This window comes from Gopherus flavomarginatus, chromosome 2 (assembly GCF_025201925.1).
Source record: "Gopherus flavomarginatus isolate rGopFla2 chromosome 2, rGopFla2.mat.asm, whole genome shotgun sequence".
In the NCBI taxonomy this organism is placed as follows: domain Eukaryota; kingdom Metazoa; phylum Chordata; order Testudines; family Testudinidae; genus Gopherus; species Gopherus flavomarginatus.
Window position 1 is genome coordinate 217881514 of NC_066618.1, and position 14774 is coordinate 217896287.

A 14774-nucleotide genomic window follows, 5' to 3' on the forward strand; every position below is an offset into this window, starting at 1 on the left:
GCAGAGTTCCTGGTCACTATGGCTTATAGTTCCTGAATGAAATCTTCAGTCAGATAACCCAGTTTCCAGTTTTGCACGACAAAGCCCACACCCTATGTTTTTTAAGCCTTGTTAGCACCAAAAGATGAAATTAAATTAAAAATAAATTGTGGGGAGGTTCAAATTTCTTGGGTTGATCATTAACTTTCCTTGTTGTTCTTGGTGCTTTTCACCATGGCTAACTATTGCCCTCCTTCCCTACATGTACTGCTGTTCCTGAGATCAGAACCAGAAGTCTTTTCATCTGCTTTTGGGGCTCCTCTAACCTCAACAGAGCTTGTTTTACAAAAGAGTTTGGGGGATTTGTAGTACTGTATTGGCTGCTGCAACAAAGTGACATGCTAGCTCACCAATGATATTTGTTCCGACTCCCTTCTAGGCTTTTTCCTTTGTTTGTTCGCTTAGGTATGTGATGTTTTCCTGATTCAGAACTGGTTTGTAGAAAAAAACGCATCCACTTGAATCCTAAGTATTTTGATTTGTTGACTCTTGATCTCCAAATATTAATATTAGACAATTAATGGTAAGCATATCAGATTTAGAACTATATACCTCGGTATAAAACAAATGTGCATAAATTGTCATGGAAATGGAAGAAAAGCTTACTGGGATGGACAGAGGCTACAGGAGGCTCTTAGAGATCAGCTGTTCTACACTTAGGGTATGTCTGCACTTCTAACTGGAGATATATGTTAGGATATAGATATTCAGGCCTGTCTGCAGAGGTCTATACTTTAAGAATGTAGGTGTATTTTTATCACTTAGCTAGTTATAGAGGTATAAAAGAAAGAATCAGAATCACTGTCTGTGTAATGGCCTTGTCTTACTGTGACAGGCTAAGACCTTCAGCTAAGGGCTGGTCTACACTAGAGGAGGGGATCGATCTGGGATGCGCAACTTCAGCTATGTGAATAAAGTGGCTGAGGTCAAAGTATCTTAGATCGAGTTACCTACCGTCCTCAAGGGGCGGGATCAACGTCCGTGGCTCCCCCTGTCGACTCCGTTACCACCGTTTGCGTTGGTGGAGTTCCGAAGTTGACAGGAACGCGTTCGGGGATCGATGTGTTGCATCTAGATGAGACGCGATGTGTCGATTCCGAGAAATCGATTGCTACCCCCCGATACGGCCGGTAGTGAAGACGTACCCTAAGATGTAGTTAGGCAGCCATAAGCTGGGAAGTATATGGTCACATCCTCACATTCCAAACTAGTCACATTGAAATAAGGTGCTATTGGGCTATTGGGAATACAATCCTGCCCTGATATTCCTATCACCTTCAGAGAAAGGGAAGAGCCTAGAAGATGTAAAAAGAAACTTAGTTTGATAGCATCCTGTCTGGCAAGAACTCACTTATCAATAGACACAGCTGGAAAACCCTTATGTCTGTATAGATGTTGTTGTGAAATCCTCACTTCTGTATTGTTTTGTATGTTTATTTGCATGGTCTCTGTCTGGTTCTGTAATTGTTTCTGTCTGCTGTATAATTAATTTTGTTGGGTGTAAACCAGTGAGGATGGTGGAATATAATTGGTTAAATAACCATGTTACAATATGTTAGGATTGGTTAGTTAAATTTCAGTAAAATAATTGGTTAAGGAATAGCTAAGCAAAACACAGGTTTTACTATATAGTCTGCAGTCAATCAGGAAGTAAGGGGGTGGGGGGAAATGGGAACAAGGACTGGGGATGGGGGAATTAAAAGCATGTCTTGCTAAAGGGGAAAATGGGAACAGGGGATGGGAACAGGAACAGGGACAAAGGCAAGACTCTATGGTGTCAGAGCTGGGAAGGGGGACACTAAGGAAGAAAACTAGAATCATGCTTGCTGGAAGTTCACCCCAATAAACATCGAATTGTTTGCGCCTTTGGACTTCGGGTATTGTTGCTCTCTGTTCGTGCAAGAAGGACCAAGGAAGTAAGAGGGTGAAGGAATAAGCCCCCAACAATATAAATTTCCAACTCTAGGAGACATATCTGCTCTAGCTCTGACTGAGCTAGCATGCTAAAAATGGAGTGTAGCCACATCAGCATGAGGGGATAGCTGCTCCAAGTTCCTTCCTCGTGTGTTGAATGGGTACATACCCATGGTGTCTAGCCCCTCTCGTTGCTTGTGCTGTTGCAACTACACTGTACTTCTAGCATTCTATTCTGATCAAAACTAGCATGAGTATGTCTCCTCCAGCTGGGGATTACACCCTCATCTTGAAGTACAGACATGCCCTAAATGATTCATACTCTGATGAATCTACGTGCAGCGCCTTGTGCACTCTCTCTTGCTCCCACTCCATCCCCAGGTTCCAGTGTCATGGGAAAAGCAAGGAAATAGCAGCCATTGTAAGTATAGAGAGGATGATCTTATTATATTGCATGCAGGTTGGAAGAAATTTGAGAATTTCTTATGGAGATCAGCATTTTACCTGTTTGCTCTGAGATATATATTTCTTCACTAAAGCATGGCCTAGAGTCCCTGAGGTCCAAAATGGAGTTGTCATCAGGAAACAATGGGCTTATCAGGGTAAATAATATTTCACCCCCAGGACAATCAGAGAGGAGAAGAGGTGGAAGTATAACCCACTGGTGAGTGTATGTTACGTGTCCGTCTCTGCCTGGTCCACAGAGGATAAGAGTTTGTTATGGCCCCCAGCAATAGAGTCTGGCTCTCTAGCTCAAGCTGTAGAGACTTATGCATTGAGCTCTGGTGGTCACCAGTTAAATCCTTGGTGTTAGTCAAGATGGAGGCTATCACACATGCTTTTAAAGTCCCCTAGCCAAAAGCATTGTTTCACAAGCATCTTTCTCTCTCACCTCACCTGTAGCTCTAGGATTACAATAGCCTCCTTTTATCCTGTCTGGGGGAGACAGAAGGACAGAATCCTCCAAGGACAAGCTGGAGATCTATATTCCCCAATCTGCCCTGGAGCTCCACAGCACTGGTTCACAGAGCATCGAAAGCAGTGGTGGGCAACCTGCGGCCCGCGAGCCGCAAGCAGCCCATCAGGGTAATCCAGGTAATCAGGTTCCTGTGGCCCGCGCCACTTCCCACAGCTCCCATTGGCCAGGAACAGAAAACCACGGCCACTGGGAGCTGCGGGTGGTTGTGCAAATGTAAACAAACAGTCTGGCAGTACACTAGTGGATTACCTGGACGGGCCGCAGGTTGTCCACCACTGGTCTGAAAGTTTTTGCCTATTGGTGAGAGAACTTAAAAAAATAAAAATCAAATAAAATAGAGAGTATTATCCATCAAAACAAACAACAAATAAAAATCAAATCTTTTCAGGTTTAAGTCTATAGCCTGTTGGGCTACTGAGGATTGATTTAATCACCAACATATCCAATATAGTCAATAACACAAATTATGGAGTGCTAAATATCTACCTGGAGTTACACTAGGAGGAATTTGGACTATAGTGTGGTAGATTTCAGGATTTGCAAAAGATCATGCTCCAGGAAAGACCACAGAAGAAATGCAGCAGCAGCAGCAGCATGGTGCCTGGCTTACTTTCAGTCTATTAGCCAAGTTTCCCCTTTGTCATGAAAGATGGTAGCAGCTCTAGAAATAGATACCTGACATTGTTTTCTGCTTAAGTTGGTTCATCATTTAATGCCCGTGTGATAACCAGAGCATTAGAAATGTATGTATTAGGGTAGGATGTGAAATCTAGCGATTCAGTGAAGGTTAGAAAAATCCTGACTGAGTTGTAGCAAGAAAACAGCTTGTTAAATGCCAGCTGAGGCAGAAGGTTTCGTCTCATTGGAACTCTACTTATTCTATGCTTGAACAGCTCTTGGAACAGCAGGATCCTGAGTACACCTATGTATACAAAAGACAGGCCTGGTAGATGTTAAACTGGCATTCATTTATTGGAATCCATTTTGGCTACTCTTCTTATTTCTCTCCTGGGAAGTCATTGTTGGTGGCAGCTGGGAGTTTGATACAGTCTTGTTTCTGATACCTGCACCTCTTGCTTAAAGCCATCTTGAAAATAAAGGGGACACTTTTGCCTAGCATTAACAAAAGACACGTTTGCAAGAACATGGATTTCTTTATTATTATTATTATTATTAATATTACACTGAAAAATACCACTGTGTTTGATCTGTATTTCACAGGATAAAGTGAAACCATGGGATGAATGCATCAGTCCCTGGAAGGCAAGTCCTGTAAACAAATTAATACAACCCATGTTTACCTCCTCTACACTTTGATTCTCTTCTTGTGCAGCTTATTGATTGATATACCTCAGGGAAGAGATTCCTCTGACTCAGACACTAAGCAAGTTCCTAAGGAAAATATCAGCTTTAAAAAGGGAGCAGAAGAAAGAGCAACAGTAGCAAAAATAGCTAATCTCTCATTTACAGGAGCCACTGAACATCTGGATAGTGTGAGGCACCTTTAATCCCTGGAGTGCAGGAAGAAATCAGCACCAAAGAGCAGCCCATGCTAATGCAGTGCCATTAATCTGTATACACGAGAAGGATGTATGTTATACATCCATATGGGTACCGCTTTGCACTTTGTACCTCCAGAGGATACTGAAGGAATTAATCTACTGAGACTGAACTGCTATAGGGGCTAACACAACCAGTACAATAATATTAAAATATGTATGCTGTCTATTTAACAATACACACTGGTTTAAAAAGATCAAGTGGCCTATATAAAACATTACACAATTGCCTGATGTCTGTCATGCTGCTGCCTAGAAGCAGTCTTTCTTTGTCTACCATATACAATCTACAGACGTTTAGATCCAGTGCTACTATATACAGATGAGGGGCAGAGTAAATCTTGCGCCTAATATAATGCTGCAGTATTTATATGGCAGGGAACCTATCTGTAAAACTTTTATTTAGGCAAAAACCTTTTTATTTATTCTAAAGGAACACCACCAACAGAGGGAAAAAACAAGCTCCATCTGGCTCCCCAATACAGGTTTGAGGCTCTCCCCATTTATTACCACTGCTTTAGTTCTCGCTCTCTCAAGTGTCTCTGTCACAAAGACCATCTTTCTGAATGAGGAAGACTGAACAAGGATCTGTTCCCAAGGCCAACACCATTATTGCTTATTATTAATAATAATACTTAACACTTCCATAGTGATTTTCAATGACTAGATCTGAACATGTTTTGTAAAAGTGGGAAAGGATTAATATACCTGTTTTATCGATGGGGAAACTGAAGCACAGTGAAGTTAAGACTGACATTTTCAAACGTGGGTGCCTAAAACAAAGCGCCTAAATCCATATTTAGGTACTGAAGTAAGTGGCTTTGATTGCTACAGGGGCTGAGACCCAGCCCCTCCTTTGCTATGAACTGTTACTCATGATGTTATTACTCATTTGCACTGGTATTATTTAGATCAGAATATGTCCAAGTGATTATCTGTCTGAATGGTCTAAACTGAGATAGATCAATCTATATTATATAGCCATAACAAGTATGCCTGCTCTAGAAATAGAGACAATAAACCAGAACGGAACACAAATACAGAAGAAAAAACACTTGCATATATAGAAAATTACTATAAAACTGAATTGTATTAAACAAAACCCCAGTAGTTTTTTCTTTCCCTATTGCTATAGGAAGGCTCATCACTGAGATGCATGTCACACAGGAGGCAATCTCTGGTTAACACTCCTGAAACCTGGGGAAATTGCCAACAGTCAGCCTTTTTAGTCCCAAAGGGAGGAGAGAATCAAGGACTCCAAGCTTGGATTAAACTATTCAAAATGTTGTAATTTTCTCTTCTACATCAGTGAGTCAGATCACCCTGATTCAAGTTTCCACCAATGAACAACCACTCACCCTTTGGGTATGGTTTCCAGCACCAGGATAAACTGTTGAAGCAGTCAGACTCTGGCCAAAAGGTCTGTGGAATGTGCATCCCTGGATTTCCTTGAGAAGCCATGTGGATATCTCAGATACTGCACCCTGCAGAATCCCCTCACAAGAGATGAGGCTTATGCAAGTCCCCTATAGTTCACTGTTTTTCTGACCTTGTCATGTATGTTTTAATAAACTGAGAAACTTTACATAGAGGCTCCAGGAAGTGATAAAATGACCACATTATGACATAGGGACTCTCAAACACCTTCACTGCTTGGAAATGCCATTAGTAGAAAACTCAATGCAACATAAGAAGACTCAATTCAGTGAGAAACCCAAAGACTTGCAGAACAAAGAGCTACAAAGTCCCAGCATAGGAAAAACACACACACTGCTCTAACAATGGGAAATGAGCCCAAAGGATGCAACCCTTACTCCTTCCAACCTGATTTCCCTGGACAAAAGAAACTTATAATGTTTGACTCGCCATACTTGCATTGGTAAGTCCCAAAAGACACATTGGAAGTTACAGCACACAGCACTGGATCCCTTCATAATGAAGGAGGAGCTCCTAAGCCACCATGAAAAGGCAAAACAAATTGTGGGCCAAGACACACCTTACTCCTCTGGCAGAAGAGCAAATTCAAGCTGAGGTAGATAAAATGGCCAACTCATGCATAATGTGCATTAAAACCTATATTGAATGATCTATCTCCCTTCCTGAGCTGAAATGTATATGTTGGAATAACAATAAGTGATATTTATAGAGGCCTACATTTTCCAAAGTGATTTTGTGGTGCCCAGCGTGAGACACCTCAAAGAAGCCTGATTGTCAGAAAGTGCTGAGTAACCATCCTCTGAAAATCAGGCCCTTTTAATGTACCCCAACCTGGGCATCCAAAAATCACTAGTCACTTTGGAAAATTTAAGTCATAATATCCTTCATGGGAAGATCCCAAAGCACTCTACTAATTGTGAATGATGATGAGAACTATTTGATCACAGAGTCTTTGTTTCAAGCCATGGTGTGTCCTGGATGTCAGAATCCAGTTCAAGAGTATTCAATTCCATAGACATTTCTTTACTGGATAGAAGCACATGGACAAGAGAGCATTGCCTCAATTTAACCACTCATTCCCCTGTTCTTAGTACACAGACCAAGTACTTTTGTGTCAACGGACCACATAGAACTTAGTGATTCCTATAATAGCCAAGGAGAGTTGATTTGTAAAGCCCAGTGAGTTTCTTTTTTGACTGAATACCCCAGTGGACTTAATCAGACTCTAGGTTTGACGGTAACAAGTTCAATAGTTGCTATTTGCTCTCAGATCTTCAGCTTCATTAAATATAAAAGTTTCAGCTTTTGTTAGCAGTTAGTTGTATCTAGATCTATAATGGCTGTTATATCTGTCTAAGAAGAGACACAAAACGGAGAGCCTGACCACTTGTGGTCATTAAGGAGTCCATGGCATATTTCATAAGGGTAGAAGTGTTAGCTCTAGTCACATGACCAAATTACAGTTTGAGTAGCTATATATTCTCCCCCACTTTAAATGCATCCCACAGTTTCAACGCTGAATACAGTATGTTTCTTCTTTTCCCTGTTTATCATGTAACCCTTCTGCCAGAGGAAGCCAGCAGCAACCAGGGCTGGGTTCAATATGCAGGGGTTCCTTTCCATTGATACAACACAGAACCGTCTTGAGCCCTCACCCAGTAACCTGGGAAATTTATACACCACCTCTGGGTGCCTCCAAGAGGCAATATTTCCTCACTCACAAGCACAAAGTCTGAGTGTAGAAAAGGAGGGAAGCAACTCAGTTAATTTGGGAAAACACCGCAAACAGGGTTCATAAACATAAGCCATGAGAAAAAGACCACCCCCAAGTAGGTTAGGCAGTGTCCTTTTCCCCTCTGGTTCTTAAGTCCAGCAACCCCAAAGTCCCTTTCACATGCTTGATCCTTCTCTGTACCCCACTCAGAGCTGCTGTCTTTGGTCAGTGCAGACCCAGAGTCCATAGGTGCATCTGCAGAGTTCACCTTCCCCCCAGGTGGGGTGAAGAGGTACTTTACTTGTGCCGCACCTCTCTGCCAGCCACCCTGTTGGCCACTCATCATCTCTCCACCAGCCTCCTTGCTGGCCACTCAGCGCGCCTCTCTGATGCAACAGCCACTCGTTCACTAGCTGTCAGTCGCCTTCTGCTGCCACCTGCCTCTCTGCTGTGACCTCTGCACATCAGTCTCTTAGTAATTTTCAGCTCTTAGCAGGCAGGGCCGAAACACAGTCCTACCACAACTGATTTCAGCTCTGATCGGGTATTTAACATAACAAAGAGGCTCCTAAGGAAGCCTATTTAGCTCTATTCTTTGAACAGTGGGAAGGAACAGGTTAAACCAATCTAGGGAGGACCCTTGATGAGGGTATGTAGCCTTCTGGCTGAGATATTTGTCCCCATCCCTCTTACTTTCACAGGGCACTGACATTCGAGTCCTTGGCTTGACGAGGTTCTTTCAACAGAGAGTGGCCCCTCCTTTGGGACTGGTTAAGCACAGTCCTGCTTTCCTGTATTCCTACAATAATTACAACACTAGTAACCATATTTCAATATCCCTGAATTCAGTACTAAGGTGATTTGTACCCAACACCAGCCAAAGTTGATCACTTTAACATTGTTATATCTGCTGAATATGTAAGCAGAGCAGGAGCAAACTGTATTTATATAAACACACCCAATGCCTCTTCCCCACCCAGATAGCTGTCAGGGAAGAATTCATTCAGACCCCGCTTACATCATTTTGTGGAGGGGTGCTATCTAGTTGCCACCTTCTACCCCAGATGTAGCCAGATTATATTAATTCTGCATGAAAGTGCTCACATGCAGTGTCTTGGCTTTATCATGACACAGACTGGTCCTGCCTTAGAACAAATATGAATGGCCAGATCAGAATTCTAAAGTTTTTGTGCTCCTCTGATAATACAGAATTCTCCTTTATTTTTATCTTGCCAGAAATTCTCCATCTGGCCCTTTGCCTTCAGCTCACAGTTTCCATTGGGAAGGAGAAGAGCGAGTTCTACCCTCTTTTATGTTGGTTCCTTAGGGAAAGCCATTCCCTCCATGTCTGGAAGCTAATGCAGTTTCTAGGGGCGGAACAAGTTCTCTTCCCTTACCTCAGAGAAGTAGTTTTAATTTACTCCCTGTCCTGCTGAATGAGGCTCTATTCTACTCATCACAAATATTGGCCATATTCTGGCACTGAGAAGCTTTCTGACTGTGACCCTAACAGCCCCTCAGTACAAGAGGGCAAGGGCTTCACTGGTATCTGGTAGTGAGTTTCAGTTGGCTGACCAGTTCAGTATACCCCAACTCACTGATGCCGTAACCTGTATATAAAAGGTGGCATATAAGATATCAGTAGAAAGCTAACATCATACTGATCATTAATATTATTGCATGGTGTATGCAAAATTACAAAATATTGGAAACAATGTTCTTAATGTGTGTCTTAATGTGTGTCTGCCAGGCAGGGCTGATGTTACTCCACCCTCGCCAAAGGGATGTGGTTTTGCCACTTTGAAGGTACTTCCAAGAAACATTAAGAGACAATGGGAATGCATTTACATTAAAAGTAAACTAAACCTGTCCATATAAAAAGGAGAGAAGCTAACCACTCAGCTTCATGGCAGGGGGAGGAGATTGCAGGAACCAGTTTGCATTTTAGCAAACACCAGAAGCGGGAGAAACCAGCATGAAATTTCCTTCACCATGACACTCTGTGTATCCTTCCTTACAGCTTGAATGAGCTTTACTTTGCAGGAGAGATATCCTTCAGAAGAATCCATTTCAAAGGTCACTGGACTATAAAAGAGATGGCTGCTGAACCCCGAGTTATCTTTCAACTATAAAGACAAAGAAACCAAGCACTTTGGACTTTGTGGGAGATCCTGAGCATGGCGGTGGTCAGCCATTTTGCTGGAAAGCAGTGTGGTCAGAATCTTACCTTGAACCTTTTGTTAAGTCTTAGTCTCTAGAAAGTGTTTTTCACTTTTATTTGCTTGTAACAGTTGGGTGGGTTTTGTTATAGTGTTATAGTCTGTTAAAATATGTATATATTAAATCCAATATGTAGTTTATAAATAAATAGCAGAAATCCAAGATGGAGTTTGAACTGCCATCTTGTGACTGACATCTTCTTGTTTACTGTTATCATGGCCCAGTCATAACTGGATCCAACTGGCTTTTCTCGCCACTGGCACCTCCAAGGACAATTTTACCTCAGACTGTTTCCCACCTTTGCTGGGACTGTACCATATATTCCCACCACTGAAGGCATAAAGGGACTGAACCCACTGACAAGAGGCACAGTCCATCCCAGTGACTGTCCGTGTGTGGTGCAGGCCTTCACAGCACCAGTGCATTGTTGACGGGTACCCCCGTTCCTGAAGTGAAGAGAAAGAGAAGAAGACATTCCATCTTACCTGCTCCTGTTCCTGGCTACAACATCACCAGAGGGTTACGGTTCACTACTTCCACCCTGAGACATTGAGGGACTCTCCAGTGCTCCTCTTCAGCGGGTTCCAATTGCCCAACGAGTGTAGGTCCTGGACTTCGCCGCCATAGACGTGCTGACAACATAGTGAGATAAATAGGGTTTTCTCAGTTGGGGGTTTATATGTGTTATTGCCAGGGTGATTTGTATTTTGGGCCTGAGCTTCATGCTCCTGTTTTAAGGCTGCTGTTTCACTGTTTTTGTATTGTTTACCTCGTTACTGTTCATTTACATTTACCCCTTTCCCTGATTTTGTAAATTTATCCCCCCAATACACTTACCTGTTGTTTTTACCTTTACCTATTGCCAGTTTTTATTATTTGCACTACATATAGGGAAGAGGGAGGGAGACCTGTACACCAGTTCACCGGTGACACACATGACAGAGGGCGGGTCTGAGTAAAAGGAGCTTGTTTTACATCTTGATACCTACATCATTAAACATCTAGAGTTACCTTGGCTCCCCTTTGAGCTAACATAACCATTTCTATCTCTAGCCTTTATACTTGAATTCACTTAAAATCCTAACTCCTTTTGTTAATAAACTTGTTTTACTTTTAAACTGAACCACACCAATGCTGTACTTGAACTGAAGTGATTGTTAATGTCAGTTAAAGTGATAAACTGTGCATTTTGTCTCTTTAGAGGACCAAATGAACATTTCAGTTTCTCTGAAGGGCCCTGAAAAAGGCTGGGCACTGCAGAGCACATGGTTTTGGGAAAATTCAGGACAAGAGGGGTATTCGGGTCATTTTGCTAGATGTAAGCAAGGCTAGTGGAGGCCAGAGCATGGCTGTGGTATAACAAGCAGGCTGTTGGAGTCAGAGTTGCTGGTCCAGAGCTACTTATTAAATGTACATTCATTGCATGCTGGTATGCTGGTAGAGAGCACTCAGACAAGGAAGCTATAACAGCACAGCATTTTAAGGCACCCAGGTTACAAGGCAGGTGATGACACAACCCCTCACTGGTCTGGATTGCACCCCAGAATGTGACACTGACCATTTACATTTCAGTTGGATAATGCATGCTGAATATCCTACTATAAGCTTTCATGGAGTCGGTTGAACACTGTTGAGAATTAGCATGTTTCACTAGCCAGAGGTGGGTGCCTTTCTGAGGTGGATGTAGTGAGCCAGCTGTGTAGTTTGTATATTAACTTTAGGGTCTGGTCCTGAGATATGCACTTGCAATGCTCATTAACTTCATTACGAGTTGCAGGGGCTTAGCACCTTTTCTGATCAGTCCTTAAGCTGTAATTTGAGATGGAATGTGCTATATAAAATGTATTAATCTGTGTGTGGAACAAATCCACTGAAATAAAGGAAAAGCCTGTGTAAAAATCTATGGCAGGATATAGACCATAGTTTGTAAAGCACCTTGAGAGTTTCCTCTCTGAAGAGTGATATTTAATTGCAAAGCATTATTTCTTTTAGATACTAAAAATGTAAACATTAAGATGAGCTAGATGTAACTGTGGTGTAGAAGAAATCCAGCAATCTTCAATGTGTGGGTCAGGAGTCTGGACTCAAACAATAAACTGCTGCTACTGATGCTGCAAATCAAACCAGAGAAAAGCTTTGTAGAAGTGATCTACAGCTGTGTCTGAGGAGGAGGGGACTTCCCTGTCACCTGCACTTTATAGTGCTCATTTTTGGGGAATTATATACCCCACACAGCCTGGAATCATTCCCCTATGTAGCACGGATGGAGGCTTCTGGGTTAGATTTTAAACAAAATAAGGCTTAGAGTTAGTCAATTTTTTTTTGACAGAACAGTTTTCTATTTGAAAATGAAGTTTTGTTGAAAATAAAACATTTCACGTGACCCTGTTAATTTCAATGAAGTTTTAGACAGGAAAAAGTTGAAACAAATTCTTTTGATTTTCTTGTTTTGTTATGATAATGTTGAAACACTTCATTTCAGAAAGGTACAAATACTTCAATTCATTTTGTTTCGACTTTGATTTAATATTTTAACACTGTATTATATAATAGATTATGTTTTGACATTATCAAAATAACTTCACAATATCAAAATGTTTCCATGTTTCTGAATCAACATATTTTTGAATTTTCATTACATGAGAATTTTCAAAAATTGACTTTTTGTTGCAACTTGGAATGAAGTTTTTTTTTTCAAAATGTCATATCCCCATAGAATGAAAATTACATCTTCCAACCATCTCTCATAACAATTGAAAGCTCAATAACCCATAAATGCAATAGAGCAAGTCTTCTCACGATCACTGGGGAAGTGCAGAGAAGATCTCTCTCCCACTACCATCGTGTTGGTTTTGCTTGGGCTCTCCAGCCTTTACTACTCTTTCCCTCTAAGTTGCACATTTTAGACAGGTTGGATGTTAATCTTTAGACCGTAGAGCCCTTTGCTACTTTTCCGTGGCTGAAATTTGGAACAGAGCTGCCAACCCAAGGGAAAGGTCAGTAAACTCAGGCTGTAGAGCCTAAATAATGCATCCACTGCCTTTGGATATTGGGGTTTTCCTGACCAGGTTAATCTGAGTCCCTGATAACATTCTCAAGAGCTGGATTTGCATAGATGATGATCATGCTGGACAGAGGAATGGATTAGGCTATGGTGCCCCAGAAAGGGGGAGTCTGTGGAATGATTATGCTAGAGATGCTACTTATTCCTCAAAATCAAGAAACAGCCTCCCTAGCTGTGAAGCCCAGATAGTTCCCAGAGCTTCTATAAACTGCAGTCGTAAGGGCTCCATTTGGCTGGCTTGTGCTCTTTGTTATGAAGATACGATGTACTCTAGCTGGCTGGGCTTGTCTCTATCTAATAAAATCCCATGTGGTTACGATTAAAGCAAAAATCCCATTAACTTTTCAAAAACTGTATTCATTCTACCTAAACAAAACCATTTACTTCAAAAAAATCTGATGGGCAATGATACATTTTCATGAAATCAATACAAAACATTAAATGGTTTATTACATCATCAACCCAAGTCTTGTTCTGAAGGAATTTATTCCTTTTTAATGTCTGGTGACAGGAGTTTACATATATCTACGGCTTCACATGAATGGGGGGCGAATGGGAGTTTGCATATGAGGGGAATCTAAACAGATTCATTTATAGAAAGAGATTCCTTTTCATGTATGCATATATAATAGAGATAGGTGTTTCTGGTTAGGGAACATATGTTTTTTAACAATCTGAATAAAAGAAAAGCCAATGCACTTCTAAATGGTATGCACTTTTATGGTACAGGCTCTTTTGTAGTTTGATTAGACGTGTAGAGATGACCAAATAAAAAATCATTATCCTTCTGGCACACAATTCCACTATTCTGATCCTGACTATACAGTGCTGATTCTGCTAGATGTTGACCTCTGAAGAAAGTGTAAACAACTGAATGTGAAGCACTGGAGCACTGGAATGGGTTACCTAGGGAGGTGATGGAATCTCCACCCTTAGAGGTTTTTAAGGTCTGGCTTGACAAAGCCCTGGCTGGGATGATTTAGTTGGTGTTGGTCCTGCTTTGAGCAGGGGATTGGACTAGATGACTTCTTGAGGTCTCTTCCAACCTTAATATTCTATGAATGTGCTTGGTTGGAGCAACCTCACAGCGGAGTAACTTATAAAGGGATTGTCATTTTAATTCATCTGTCATTAACATTTAATATTCTGTAGCCAGCTTCACGGTTATCACTATGCTGTGCACTTAGGCCACACAGGACTTCATAGCAGCAATCAGGACAGAACTCAAATTCTTCCTCTCCAGAAGTTCAAGTCCTTACCCATTGAGGACACAAAGAATTTTCTTTGGCTGCTGCACTACTTGGGTTTATAACACACAGTCAAGTAATTTTGATTTCACCCAGTAATATGCAGTAATTCATTACAACAATTAAACCACTAGATGAAAATATAGCAGTGACACTGCACTATTCCACTATAAGCTGGGAGGACAACTGGGTGGCCTTCTTTGAGGTCATCCTCAAGATTGCTCCTTAACTAGTCCGGCTGGAGCTGCAGTAAGTCACCATCCTTTCAGCTCACCTTCTTCCATTCAGTTTTGTCACCTTTGCAATTCATCCAAGCCCTGAAGCAGCTCCTGAACCTGAGAGTCTGTCATCCTACAATATGCCGTGCAACTGCCAAAATATCAGGCCAGCTGGTTTATTCATTTTATACAGTGCAAATGATATTAAACTGCACCGTACAGATAAGTATTCAAAAAATTGCCAGGTTATTTTCTTCACATAAAATTATCCAATTTGCCAGTGTATGTAATTGCAAAGAATGCAAAGCAACCCATTCCAGTGATTAACCTCTTAGTTAATAAAAGCAAGATTTTATTGTGTATAAATAATATAATAAAAGGAA